The sequence below is a fragment of the Podarcis melisellensis genome (genome assembly GCF_964234715.1).
Source record: "Podarcis melisellensis genome assembly, chromosome: Z".
Lineage (NCBI taxonomy): Eukaryota > Metazoa > Chordata > Lepidosauria > Squamata > Lacertidae > Podarcis > Podarcis melisellensis.
In genome coordinates this window covers 6,716,693-6,732,317 of record NC_138547.1, presented here as the reverse complement: position 1 = coordinate 6,732,317, position 15,625 = coordinate 6,716,693, and the positions used below count along the sequence as shown (strand labels likewise).

At 42.5% G+C, this 15,625-nt stretch overlaps 1 long non-coding RNA gene across 1 annotated transcript in view; it reads left to right on the top strand.

Moving 5' to 3' along the window:
- The window catches only part of LOC309361588, a 434,430-nt gene that overhangs the window by 16,543 nt on the left and 402,262 nt on the right, over positions 1-15,625 (top strand). The window lies entirely within an intron of this gene.

Here is a 15,625-nt window from a genome sequence, read left to right as displayed (position 1 = left end):
CTGAGGCTGGAACCCTGCTTAAGAAAGCTGGAGCCAGTTGGTTCTCATTAGGAGCAAGAAGGCTGATCAGTAGCAGGTGGAGTCACTTTGTCTTTTGCCCCTTCAGGCTGTTGCTCAGCAGGTAAAGCCAATTCCTGGCCCATGATAGGATGCAACACTGGATGAGACAAAAGAAGGTAAGTTTGGGCAGAATTGTGATGAGAGAAAGAGTAACAAAGATGTATTCCCCCACATGTACTTTGTTTTTGTCAAATCGTTTTTATTAATTTTTCAAATTTTACCAAATCAGCCACAAATTAGGAACAATTTAAAAGCAGGAGAGACAGGAGTCCCAGAGCTGAGCATCAGCTTGCAGAGCATCAGCTTGGCAGCAAGCTCAAGTGGAATCCAGAAGGGTGGGCAAAAGAAATGAGAGAGAATGGAAGGTCAATTGAGAAAGGCAGGAGTTTGAGTTGGAAGCTCAGTGATGAGCCAGTAAAATATGCCTACTACTGATGTAAGGAGATCCCTGATGGCCTAGGCACCTCAGGAGTTGTGAGGAGGTCACCCAGTTGCAGAAACAGGGCTGATGGGAATTGCTTCAAAAATAAAAAAATGTCGAAGATTGTGCTGCTGTATTCAGACTGTTTGAGTTTTATGTTAACTGCTTTGAGCACAGATTTGTGGAAACTGTATTTGTGGAAATTGCAATCCATAAATAAACTACAGTGGTACCTTAGGTTAAGAACTTAATTCGTTTTGGAGGTCTGTTCTTAACCTGAAACTGTTCTTAACCTGAGGTACCACTTTAGGTAATGGGGCCTCCCACTGCTGCTACGCCGCCGCCACATGATTTCTGTTCTCATCTTGAAGCAAAGTTCTTAACCTGAGGTACTGTTTCTGGGTTAGTGGAGTCTGTAACCTGAAGCGTCTGTAACCCAAGGTACCATTGTAACTTTGACTAACAAGGTTGTTGAAATTTGAGCAGGCTTTCAGCATTCAGTACTAGGTGGAAACAGCCATGCTTGTGCCCATACTGAGAGACAGAAGCTATGGAAACCCAAGTTTCCCCAGGTGAGATATTGAAAGGCATGGCAGAGTGAAGCAGAAAGTTGCCAACACCTCTAAATCTCCTTCCGCTTCTAGCTGAGAAGCACAGGCCACAAATCTATGGACTGGGGCATTTCTGCATCAGAGACACACATTATACACCTCTCATGTCCACTCTCCTTCTTCTTTCCTTGACTGATCACCTTTAAATCAATGAGTCATACTGGCAGTGTCATTACCCTCAGTGCTAATGATAAAATAATGACTCACTGCCTCATATTTGCCACCTGGATTGCCTGATGTGCAGATGGCTCTTTTAATATCCAGGCAACTGAAGCTCCAGTGATTTAGTTCCCTGAATAAGAGAGCTGCAGAAAAAAGGTTTCCTGTGTTCTCTTCTCCTGTCCACTCTGTGCTGCCTTTAGGAAACCAAAGAAGGGCATTGTGAGGATTGCCAGATTTCTAGGTTGGGCTAAATATTTGGGAGTTTTAGCTTCATTTTCAAGGCCTACAAGGGAAGTTCAACTGATTTAGTTAAACTATGTGGTTTAGTTAAACTTCCACAAGATGTATTGATCACCAGCCTGGCTAGCTTTTAAGGTCAATTAGATAAATTCATTGTGGATAAAGGTATCAATGATTATTAGCCATTGTGCTTCAACCTTGTTTGTGGGCTTCCCATTGGGGCATCTGGTTAGCCAATCTGAGAATAGGATGTTGAATCAGATGGGCCTTTGGCCTGCTCCAGCAGGGCACCTCTTATGTTCTAAGGAAGAAGAAGAAGTTTGGATTTGATATCCCACTTTATCACTACCCGAAGGAGTCTCAAAGCGGCTAACATTCTCCTTTCCCTTCCTCCCCCACAACAAACACTCTGTGAGGTGAGTGAGGCTGAGAGACTTCAGAGAAGTGTGACTGGCCCAAGGTCACCCAGCAGCTGCATGTGGAGGAGCGGGGAAGCGAACCCGGTTCACCAGATTACAAGTCCACTGCTCTTAACCACTGCACCACACTGGCTCTCTAGAGATTCCACCTCAGGATTAAAAGTGTTCCCCATAAGACTTGCTTCTATAGTTTTCCTTAAAAACATATTTTGTTTTTCAAGGAAAAAACAAATCAGCAACAGTCAGTATTTCTTGTAAATTTCAACTGTTGGAAAATCAGAGATCAGCAAATATCACAATTCCAAAGCAGTTTATTTGGGTTTCTCTTCCCCCTGCCTTCTCCCTTTTAATATTGCAAGAAAAATACTGAACTCAGATGCAACAATCTTCTACGCACTGTTTTTGCTGACTCTACATATGTAATACAGTAAATAGAAATCATTTCCCCAGAAAGTCAGCCAGAAATAATAAATTGCATGCCCCTGTAATGTGGACTGAAATCCTGTCCATACCTATTTATCTCTCCAAACCAGTGTTTTTGAGTTGCAGAAAATTCAAGTGTATTCTGCAACATGTCATTGATTCAACAGTAGTACACTATAGATGGATTTATACCATGGCATCCATACATCATTCTGCTTTATTAGGTCCCATCCACACTATACATTTAAAGAAGTATCATGTCACTTTAAACAGTCATGACTTCCCCCAAAGAATCCTGGGAGCTGTCATTTGTTATGGGTGCTGGGAGCTGCTAGGAGACCCTTATTCCTCTCAGAGAGCTACAGTTTCCAGAGTTCCCTGGAAAGAGGGATTGATGTCTAACTGCTTTGGGAATTATATAACTTTGAGGGGAATAGGAGGTCTACTAACAGCTCTCAGTACCCTTAATAAACCACAGTTCCCAGAATCTTTTGGAGGAAGCTAGGGAGAAGTGTGAATTTTGAAGGATAACTCTGTATTCCCCACCCCCACCCCTAAAAGTGCAGATTAGGTAGGGTTTCCCTTTAAATGTGAAATGAATTAAAGCTCCACCATTGGCTTTCACCTCCTGCCACCAGTGTAAAAAGCCCACATGGCCTCTACAATATCTGTTCTCCCTTCTGCTCTCTGTAGATCTCCTGCACTGCTTCAAGACTCTTCCCAACTCTCAACAAACCGGAAGTTTCCAGAAGAGGACAACAAAGATGGAGAAGAAGAACCTGTGATTTCCTGGTTACTAATGGACACTTCTAGAACATGCTCACCAAGCCCAATGTTTATGCGTCATTCATCGTCTGTGGATTGTTAGCATCAGAAAAGTATAACATAAATAAGAACAGTTATTTTTACATTCAGAGGCATTTACCTATTCATAATTAACATCTTCCTAAAATAAATACATAATTAGATGTCTCATGTAAAAAAGAAGACAGAGTTACAGATGAGTTTATATAGGTTATATGAAGGTTGATTATAATGGAAAATTAATTACAAGCATCTTGGACTAAGTGACTGGCATACTATTTTGTTTTGCAATAATTAAGGGTGTTAATAGTAAACAATGAACAAGGAGATATCAAAAGGTTTAAAAGGAACAAAATTATTTAGGGTCTTAATTAGGAAATAAAAAGGAAAAAAAGTCACAGCTTATTTGTTGAAACATTAAAACTTAATATTACTTTATACATGTGTGGGTGTCAGCAAGCAGAATAAGAACACAATAGTCAGAGTTAGGCACTTTTTGATTATAGATTTTTCTATATCTGGTCTTTATAGAGCATTCATTTGTATTTGTGGAGAATGTTACGGCAATGAGAATTAATCATGAATTCATCCTGATTTGCTTGTGGGGTGTTTATGTGGCTTCCCATTAATCGTTCATTCATCTCACACTTTTCAGTGGATCTCTCAACTGGTTTCCCAATCTATATTGCCACATTGCAAAATATGACTGTTACCTTGAGGAGATTAGGTGGTGCACAGAAGTCTACTCCTCTCATGCTGAGTAATGCCTAGACATCCTGTGGGCTTGGCCCTTTGAATGGTTAATTCCAGTGCTTTTTTCTGGGGGTATGCAGGGGTGCGCATACCCCTAAACATTTTGTGAATCTAAGTTTGGCCTCCTTGAGGGGCAGTACTTCAATATGAGTAGGAAAATGAGAGTACCCCTATTTTTATTTTTATTTTAATAAGCACTGGTTAATTCTGTTCATTTCATAATTTATTAGTTTCTCATATGTTGAGATGCAACTGTGTGAGAATTTTTATGTTTAAGATAAGACTGTCACCTGAAGTAGGGAGAATAGGCTAGGCTAGACTATCTGTGTTGGTCTTTCAATCCAGGGCGTGGGTTGATGTTGGTTTATGTAACCCCAACAATGCAAAATAGTATTTTATTTTGGCAGGAACACATGTCTCATATAAATGTGCTGCCCCAAGGGTATATAGGCCACAAAAGGTAAAAGGTAAAGGTAAAGGACCCCTGGATGGTTAAGTCCAGTCAAAGGTGACTATGGGGCGCAGGGCTTATCTTGCTTCAGGCTGAGGGAGCTGGCGTTTGTCCACAGACAGCTTTCCAGGTCATGTGGCCAGCATGACTAAACCACTTCCGGCGTAACAGGACACCATGACAGAAGCCAGAGTGCTTGGAAATGCTATTTACCTTCCCACCGCAGTGGTACCTATTTATCTACTTGTGTTGATATGCTTTCAAACTGATAACCTTGCGGTCGGCAAGCCCAAGAGACGTGGTGGTTTAGACTACAGCACCACCCACGTCCCCGGATGACAACAAAGGTGGCCACAAAGACCTACCATAAATCATAAGAACACCTCTGTTAATCTAGGTCAGGCTATCTAGAAAGCCTTGTGTACTGACCAAGCTCCAGCTGTGGAAGCCACACCTGATGTCTCCAACAGCTCTGGGGTGTAAGATAATGGCAATGCATTATTTGGGCTATTTAATAAAATCTTTTGCCATCACCCCATTTGTGCGTGCATTGTGTTTGGAATCCAACAACAAGTATTGCTCCTTTTCGCAGTACAAAATTGCAAAAAGTCTGTGTGCATTTGTTACGTTAGGGCAAGAAGTTGATTTGTCACATTAGGACAATGGAGTGCTTTAACCTACTTTATTTGCAGAAACCAAAGTTTCTGGCACATATTTGAATCCTACCTGAAAAATAATGACACAACAGTTTGCAATTATTTTTTCTTAAGTCCTCACTCATCGGTTTTTAATGTTGATTTCTCCTAATTTACACATTGTTGTAAGCCATTTCCCCCAATATACACATATGACAAATCATTTCCCCAAATATAACATGCAATTTTACCAACATATGCATTTATTAGAACACTTTGCTATAGTATATACATTTTTTTTTTTGGTATACATTATTTGGTGGGATCTCCAAGGACGTGCCCTATGGGGAGCTGGTTTCTGGCACCAGGCCAATTGGCAGAACCAACTCTGTGTTACAAAGATGTCTGTGAATGTGACACAAAGGCTGCCAACATCAACCCTGCCATCTGGGAATCCCTTGAAGACAGGGAGTCAAGTTATGTATCCATAGCCATGTCCAGAGAAATGACTGGTGGGAGAAGCACAGCACAGAGAAGACATTTCATGGTGTATTTGCAGCAGCACAACTGGACGCCTTCAACTGCCCCAGTTGCAACAAAACATCTCTCTCCCATATCACTCTCTACATCCACAGCAGGTGTTGCAACCTGTCAACAGCTTGACCTCACCCCCAAAGTCGCACTCCTCCATTGTCTCCTGAAACAGACAGATGCTAACACACATTGTTTCAGAAAGTGTGAATTTGGTAAGTTTGCCTTTAAAAGCAAACTGAATCAAATTTTTTCACCATCCCTAAGCACACACTGAACTTTTGTTTTCTGCATTTAAAGTTAACTAAAGGGCTCCATTGCCGCACTGCCAACAAACCCAATTTTTAAAAAGCACAGACTTTTTGCTCTTTGGAAAGAGATGGGGAAATTTACTGGAAAGTGTAAGATGAACAAATTACTAACAGTGAGATATGTAAACACCCTGCAAACAGTGTTCAATATGTGACAGATGAATTGAGGATTAAATCTGTAGATTTAGATCTAAACTGCTTATCTCACATGTATGTGAGAAATACAAAAGTAATCTGGCTGTGAAGGCTTTTTAGCAGAGTAAAACACTTACAAGTTTTGCAGTTTATTAAAGCTTAGGAATTAGGCAATTACATTTCATTTGTGGTCCGCTGACCTTCCATCTCCCGATGCAGAGAATAAACGACCTGTTTTTAGTAAGATAAGCAGAAAAAAACGTTTACCTACATTTCAATGCAAGCAACATATACAGCAAAGCGGTATGCAGAAAAATTCTTCTAAGTTACGGTAAAAGAGAAGTTGGTTGTCTTAGCTAACATGGCTGAAAGCAGGAGCTTTAGCCATGCAAATCTGGTCAGCTTGGAGGCATGGCGGAAAGAGAGTCTCCTCATGGGCAGAAGGAAATATAAAGGATTTTCTCCTTTGTTACAGAGTTCACACTCAGAGGAGGCCAAGGAAGTGACTACACAGAGAGAGTCCTTTCTAGGAAGTTCAAGAACACCGTGTACTAGTCCTGTGCATGTCTAGCAAAACATGCATTTGTGATTTTTGGCTGTAAGCTTTATACAAGCAAATCAGGATGAATGCTCAATATAAAGGAAATCTGAAGGGCCCCTTTGACTTTGTCTTATATCTCTCTCTCCCCCCCCCCCACGGGTTCTGCAGAAAAAAGAAAGGACCAGGAAAACGAGCAAATCCAGGTATGAATTCTTCACAATTTTATTTTTGCCCCTGAACTGCTTCTACTCTAGCTTAACATTCAGCTGTTAGAAAAATCCAACCTGTGCTGCTGATAGAAGTAGTCTCATGCAACACGTTGGCAACTAATATACACACAATAATTACCAAAATAATTATACATTCTTTGTCAATCTTCTGAGAAAAATACAAAACCTTATGCAAAGCCACAGAGACATGTGAACTACCCAACCTAAGATGAACTTATAATGTCTGGTTTCAAAGGATTTTTTTTTCAAATGCTTAACTCAGTCTTTTGTTTTCTTTATCTTTTTAGGTAAGTTCATGAAGATACAGTGGTACCTCTGCTTATGTACTTAATTCGTTCCGGAGGTCCGTTCTTAACCTGAAACTTTTCTTAACCTGAAGCACTGCCGGAGCACGATTTCTGTTCTCATCCTGAAGCAAAGTTCTTAACCTGAAACTTTTCTTAACCTGAAGCACTGCCGGAGCACGATTTCTGTTCTCATCCTGAAGCAAAGTTCTTAACCTGAGGTACTATTTCTGGGTTAGCGGAGTCTGTAACCTGAAGCGTCTGTAACCTGAAGCGTCTGTAACCAACAAAAGGTAAGTTTGGTATTTTTCGCAATACCGAGAGATGCTACTGAAGTTGTAGGTGGATGTTAACTACCGTATTTTTTGCTCTATAAGACTCACTTTTTCCCTCCTAAAAAGTAAGGGGAAATGTGTGTGCGTCTTATGGAGCGAATGCAGGCTATCGCTTTCACTGTGCAGCGATCCCTCTTGCTGTTCTGGCTTCTGAGATTCAGAATTTTTTTTTTCTTGTTTTCCTCCTCCAAAAACTAGGTGCGTCTTGTGGTCTGGTGCGTCTTATAGAGCGAAAAATACGGTACCTTGGGAGTGTTGGACTGCCAGGGCAAAACAGATGCAAAACGCCGGCACCCTGTCTACAACTTCATTAACATCTCTCGGTATTGGGAACAACACCAAAGTTACCGTTTGTTGGTATCTTCATGAACTTACCTAAAAAGATAAAGAAAACAAAAGACTGAGTTAAGCATTTGAAAAAAATCCATTGAAACCAGACATTATAAGTTCATCTTAGGTTGGGTAGTTCGCAAGTCTCTGTGGCTTTGCGTAAGGTCTAACATTCAACTGTAACAACTGGTGCCTGAGTTTGCTTTCCTCCTTCTTCCCTCCTTGTCGTCTTTTCCTTCTGTGTCATTGCCTTTTTGATCATGATTTTGCTTGCTTGTTTTCGATTGATCATATGTCAGCGACTCTGGGTGCCTCTTTTTTTTTTTTAAACTGAAGACTGGGTTGCGAATGCTCAGATAAACAAAATGACATACCGTAAATGTTTCATTGATAGTTGAAATGGCCATTGATGAAGACAGTTCTCTTCCCCTGCACCCTTTCCTCATCTTTGGCACCCTTGATTATGTCTTCTTTTGCTTTGGATAATTTTGGAAGAAAACAGCAGCCCAGCATTCAAAAATATGAACCTATAAGATCTGTATAAAAACAATAACATTTCTAATCAATATAAAAATATACAAACAATAACACGCCATTAAGATGAAACATCAATAGAAAATATAAAGGGGTGGGGTGGGGAAACATGGAATGCAACAGAAATTGGATTATTTGGAATAATGAAAAACAGAGTCAAATGAAAGTTAACACCAAAGAGAATTGTTAGCAGAATGTTGTTCCAATTCAAATCAAAATTTAATACACTCATACCTTGGGTTGAAGTAGCTTCAAGTTAAGTATTTTCGGGTTGCGCTCTGCGGCGACCCGGAAGTAACGGAGCACGTTACTTCCGGGTTTCGCTGCTTGCGCATGCGCTCAAAATGACGTCACGTGCATGTGCGGAAGCGGCAAAACGCGGCCCGTGCATGCACAGACACTCAAAACGATGTCACATGCATGCTTGGAAGCAGCAAAACGTGACCCGCACATGCGCAGACGAGCAGTCGCGTCTTATGTTTACTTCAAGATGCGAACAGGGCTCCGGAACAGATCCTGTTCGTATCCAGAGGTACCACTGTAAAGGGGATACACGTTTAAACTTGGAGGGAACAGAAAGCAAATCTTTCTGTAAATTCTAGAGAAGTCTAAAGCAGGTTGGTCGTCAGAACTTTTTACTGCCTGTGGAGGGCAAGACACCACCCTCCTTTTCTTCACATAGAAGTGGATTAGTCAGGCAGGCGGAATCCAACTTCAGTTCTGGTGATGGAATCGCATCCACAAATGGAATTAAGTTCTGACAAGACGCAGTGATGGCCACCAACTTGGATTGCTTTAAAAGAGCATAAGACACATTTATGGAAAGTAACAATGCCCTCTGCTATAAACAGTTTCTGAGAATCACAAGAATTTTGCTCAGGTCCTGCTTATGGGCTTTCCATGGGCATCTGGTTGTCCATAGCCTCTAATCATCCCCATGTCTCAGCATTTGTTATCTTTATGTGGCTGCCTCACTCTTCCTAATCCTAGGGCCAGCCCCATTCATTTTTTTTAATGATATTTATTAGAATTTCAAGTAGTAAATAAAGACAAAAAAGTAAAACAAACAAAAAAAAAGAAAAAAAGAAAAATTCAACATTTGCAATCCATATTTTCAATACCTTTTTTCCACAACTTCCCCTCGCCTCCCCTTCTTGTATTCCATGTCCAAAAATTTGTTCAACAAGTTCTTATCCCTAAATTTTTAACCTTAATTTGTTGTTGTATTAAATTCAATTTATATATCAACTTTTAGCTTATATACATCAATCATTATACTTAAAGACTTTTTCTAAGATCGACCCAGTTTTCCTTCCACGAATTCCCCATTTTAGTACTAGTAACAACACAAAAAGAAAAAGAGATAGAAAAAATCAGAATATTTTTGTACACCCTTTGGATTTCCAAACCCCACCCTCCCTTCCCCAGTTTCGATCCCCGAACCATTGTCCATTAGTCCATCTATTATCAGCCTGGCAACCTCACGTCTGAGGCCCTTAAATCTCTCTCAGTCCCTCTCTGCCGGTTTCTTTGAAAGTCCTTTATGTTAAACACCAAGTCTCGGAGGGGCACTATCCCTATAATGTCCATGTTCCTTCCAGCCAGACCTCCATATTTAAAGGTGGAGCTCAAGTCTTGTTTCTCAATCCTTTTAAGTCCAAATAGCCAAAAGGCTCCAACTTCCACCTTGATCAGATTTATAGACCATAGATCTTCAGATCTCCACAAAAGGAGATCTTTCCATTCCTCATTTTCCAATTCAAACCCAGTTTTTATCATCCAGTTCTTATTTTCTTTTATGTCCATCTTGACAGGCCTCCGGCTCTCCTTTGCCTTCTGCAGCATTGCAGCCCCTCCTTCCTGCTCCTCCTGTTCAACATATATCTCTTTCTCCACTTCCTCAATTTTCTCAAGTTTCTTTTCTTGTTCAGCTGCCTGGGTTTTGTACATCAAGTCCTTTTCCAACTCAGTAGATTCCTTTACTGTTGGCTTCAAAGTTATGGCACTTGTAGACAAAACATGACCTTGCTCTTGCAACTTACGCAACTTTCTCACTAGAAAAATAACCTCATCCAGGTCAGCTAGTATTTTTCGACCTATTTCCATTTTTGTAATGTCCCTGAACCCCCACTAGAGGGATTCTGGTTATTCAGTATTCCTTTCACTTCCAACCCAAAAGCCAAGTTAATTTGTTTCAGTTCTTCTTTGTTTTCAGCGATTTGTAACTATATTGTATCTAATGTAACCAGCAAGAACATCAGAAACAAAGTTCTCTATTTTTTCCGAATTTGACAGCTGTCAAAATCTTCTATATCTCCTCAGCAGGCTCCTCTCGCGGATCACTCCCGGTCCCAGGATGGGTGGCACTTTAACTCAAAAAATTAGCTCTCATCCTCCAGCACAATTACTTATGCTATCAATCCGTGCAATTACTAACTTTTATCCAATAAAGAAAAGGCTCTTCTCTCGACCTTAGTTGTCAAATCCTTGCTTTAAATTGTATACAGTGTGGGGGGGGAGACGGACTTCCTTTTTGCACCTCCTCCGCTCGTACCAAATCCAAGAAAGTTTTTGGTCCAATTTCCAAATTACTCATGGGTTGTTGTTTTTAGATTTAGTCCAAATTTTCAGAAGAAGAAGTCAGTGCTCTCCGTCGAATGGCATGCGGCTTCGCTCGGCAGGGGAAGCAGAAGACTCACAGCACCGCGCCACTCCCCGTCCCCCACTCCACAGCCTTTAAAAAGGCTCCTTCGCGGGTCGGGGGGCGCAAACGGTCCCGCCGAGTCACCAGGTCCACAGGCTTCCGCGCATATGGTTTTTGAGGGTCCCCGCGTCGCCGGCGCGGCAGGACCCGACCCCTGTCAAGCAGATTCCCTCCGGAGCTCGGAGGGAATCCACCATTCGGCAATGGCGCCAACCCGGAAGTCCCCTAGGGCCAGCCCCATTCAGGGGGTAGTAATTGAAATTTTGTGCTGCCTGTACCTGGCTTGTAAAGTTCTGCATTACATAGAAAAAATGTTTGTGATTCCCACTCTGCATCTCCTAGCAATCACTTGGCAGCCAGGGGAAGCTCTCCCTGTTAGCCAACACTGAATGTCTTGCTAAAGCAACCAGCTAAAACCTTCTGTTGTAGCAATCCAACAGCCTTCAGAACTAAGTAGATTGCTAATGAGAGCTGTCCTTAAACCATCCTAGGTCACATCTTAATGAATCTAAACACTGTATCTCCCGTGTCTTCATTCAGGTGCACTATAGCTGGTAGAACTTACTGTAACAAACAAAACATCACCTGCAGGTCACACAACACACAACACAATTTGCATCACTGAGTGAAAATGCTCTGGATACGATATTAAATATGCATGTGTTTTAGGAACCATAAATCAACAAGCTTGACAAAAAAGACTCTGGAAACAGTAGGAAACACCTCGATCCATAGACTTGACAACTTAACACCATATGATCTCGGCATACAAATTAATACCTAACAATGCAGGGGGTTCTTGCATAGTACAAGATTGGATTAGATCAGGCATAGGCAAACTCGGCCCTCCATCAGTTTTGGAACTACAACTCCCATGATCCCTAGCTAACAGGACCAGTGGTCAGGGATGATGGGAACTGTAGTCCCAAAAGATCTGGAGGGCCAAGTTTGCCTATGCCTGGATTAGATGATCTGTTGGGCCCCTTCCAACTATAATTCTATTATTCCATCTAGAGTAGGTGCTGCACTTTGGAATTTTCCACCTTGGCTATAGTATCCTTTCATTCGACTACAGCAGAATTCAGAGGCCAGGTTGCTCACTAGAGCAAGTCAGTTTGAGCATATTACACCAATCCTGGTCCAAATGCACTGGCTACCAACTGGTTTCCGAGCCAAATTCAAAGTGCTGGTTTTGACCTTTGCTCTAAGAGTGATTTGCAAAAAATAATTTGAGCTTCCTTCCTTCCTCTCACTCCCACCCCACACCCTGGTTCCATTTCCCCATCTTGTTTGCTTGTTGTTTTAATCTTTCTGGCCTTCTTCTCCAGAGCATGAAGTGAAAAGGTCTGATTGACAGCTTAACTGTTGTGGATCAATAGAAATAGCACTTGGAGATTAAAGCAATTTAAACAAGGTGTTTATGTGGTTTGGAGCTAAAACTTCACTTGAAGGCAACGAGGCAGGAAGATAAAGGAAGTGGGCCAGGAGTGAAATACAGGGTAGTGGTTCCACAAGAAAAAAGATTGTATAGAGGATGGGTGAAGGCGGCGTTTTCATCAAAGGAAGATCACTTTTTCCAACAAAGGGGTCTCTAATCTTAAAATTGCTTTAGCTTTGGACTGATTGTTCCATCAATTTTAAGTACAATGAACTCTACCCCTCCTTCTTCCTCCTGTCCACTGTTCTATGCTCCTCATGGTTCTCCAATTTCTGACACATCTTTGTCTTTCTGTCTGATCTCAGGATACTGTTAAATGACTGCTGGGGACTAATCACTCTGCTCTCTTATACCCCCCCCCCCCAATTCTCCCAGGTCTGTAGGCCAGTAGGTAGCACTCGCCATCTGGTCCTCTCACACACCCCAGGCCACAGCCCTTCTCCTGCCACAGCCCTTCCCCCCACTCCAGCTACATCCCTCACCAGCCCACTTCTTTGAGTGTTTTCCTGGTTGGTTGGAACATGTTCTTGAACTCTAATCACACCTCTTGTTTGGCAGGACTAAGAGGGGGCAAGAATTTAGAAGCTGTACAAAGATAAAATTCTCAATCATTGCTCTACCCACTTTTGGCCCCGCCCACCACTACTTTGTAGCTCCCAGAAAATTGGCCTAGAAGGGAATTGACAGGAGCAAGCCAGCAGTAAATCACACCATGCAAGTTTGAATTAACTCTTCATTAGCAAAAACATGATCTCTATAGGAGTGTCAGGTCTATTGAGCTCAGTAGTTCATCTCTGGAAGGTCTTGCCCCCATGAGGTCTGCATATCACCAGTCACTCCTCTGCCCTTTTCATGCCTTTTCTGGTTCTGGGAGACAAGGGAGCAGCAGGAAGGGAGACACCTGGGACTCTTTACCAGCTTGACTCATCTCTACCTTTTGACCTCCCTCCTCTTTTGCTTCTGTTTCTGCCCCTGACACTGGAATTCTCTCTGCCACTGACTCTCCTAGTTCACTAAGCCCAGTTACCTCCTCAGCTTCCAAACCCCCTTTTCCCAGTCTTGTTCCTCCAACCATTTGTTGTTCCACCACCACCTGGGCTCTGAAATGTCTTCACTTGGTGGTTTCCCAACTGGTTCCTCCCACCGGTCCTCTCATCCAACCAATCCATGGCATATTTATGTAGGCCTCAGGCTGAAAAAAAGGTTCCTTGTCCCTTCTTTATTGGTCCTTCCAATAAGGTGGCTGCTTACCAGTGATGTAGTGTTAAATTATGAAATGCAAGATCTTTTCATGGCAGCTCAATAGTAATGCCCACAAAGGAAGAGTTTCTTTACAAACTGGGAAACCGTGTAGGCTCAACCAATGCATTATTTTTCAATGTCTCCTTAGACCAGGTAGGAGCAATGTGTGGCCCCCTCCAGATGTTGCTATGACTGTTTTAAAGAGGTATGATATTGCTCCAAATGGATAGTGCAGGTAGCACCTATGACATTCCATCTGAAGAATTAGACTATGACATCAGCATCTTATATACCTGCATCAGCTTTAAACATGTCAAGAGGCCCTGGAACGGTGAATGAAGTCTTTTTGCTATCTATTTCTCAGACTGTGTTGATAACTATATGCCAGCCTTTGCTAAACTAGTGTCCTTCAGATGTTTTGGAGTCTAATGGTTTATCAGTCTCAGCCAGCATGGCTGCTCTGGCAGCAGCTGATGGGAGCTGCAGTTCAAAGTAACTGTGGGGCACCTGGGTTGGCAAAGTCTGTGGTTTCTCAGATGGTCCTTCCAGATCATCCATCTCATGTTGCCAACTGAGCTGGCTATTCTTGCTGGATTAAGGGGGGGGAGCAGAAATGATGACTAACAACCCCCCCCCCAATAATTAAGTGCAGCAAAGGCTTCATTTAGCAAAGCCATTTCATATGTTCAGAAAGAAACCACTCTTTTTCTTGAGCTCACACATTTTAGATTCTGGGCCTACTACTCCTCTTTCCCTTGGGTCTCGTGTTCCATGCCAGTCTTGGCAGCCACAGATTAGGCAAACTGAAGCAAGGCAATTTGGGAACAGTTGACAGAATGTGACTCCTGCCAGCCAGGCAGCCAGTGGCAAAGCAAGCAGCTGAGTTGTGCCATTTATTTCCCAGTGTGGTGAAGCACCAGAATAAGCAATATTTTTTGGGGGGAGGGGCAAATACAAAATATCGCAGGAACACAGGAAACTGCCTCCTACAATTGATCTATCTAGGTGAGCATTGTCTACACTGACTGACAGCAGCTTGCTATGGTTTCAGAAGGGGGAGATTACCAGCTGTACCTGCTGATGCTGGGTTTGACCCTGGAACCTTCTGTATGCCAACTAGATGCACTGACACTGAGCTGCAGCACTTCCCCAAGGAAGCGGAGCTGGAATTGTGGCTCAGTGGCAACTTTCCCTATTGATGAATTAGCAGATCTGCCACCAGCTATCTGCAGGGCTTTGGTGCTCTACCAAAGTTTTACTCTCATACTGTAACATATCATGATAAACAAGAAGGTGGTCTTTTCATTACTCCTTCCTGTTGAAGGTTGTGGCGCAGGAAGAGAGAGGAAAATACTGGAGGTAAACCACTGGCTGCACCGATGGTGTCATCAGGTAGGGTTGGGCTTCTTGGATCATGGCCAATACTTCCTTGAGGAAGGACTTCTGGCAAGAGATGGGCTGCACCTCACAGCGGTTGGCATGAATGTGTCTTACAAGCCTGACCAGGAGAGTTTTAAACTAGATCTTGAGAAGGAGGGAGACAAGATTACAAATGATAGAAGAACACCAGGTACTGGGGATAATAGCTTCAGTTGAAGTACTCAGAAACTTGGTCATGTAGAAATGGTCATGTGCTCTTGGGTTTCATGATGCAGAAGCAAGCAAAAGCTGAGTGTGGTCTGACATGCACGCTGGACTTGAAGAAGGCCAGTTTCAAAAAGCTTAAGGAGCTACTGCGTGAGATCCCATGGTCAGACATATTTTTGTCACCATGACTTGTCCGCACCCCAGCAAACATTCGTATAGCCTTTGTGCACAAAGCACCATACATCAGTTTGCCCAGAACCTCCCATCACACCCAACTGGTAAGGCCATAGGTGGCAGCTACCCGAAGCTTCTTTCTTCTCTGGGCTTAGAGCCCAGCTTTGCCAGGTCAACAGATAATCACAGCATCAAGGCAAGCCAATTACCATATATCAAAGCAAGGAAACATAAACTTACATGAGCTCATTCTTGAAAAAACTACAAATT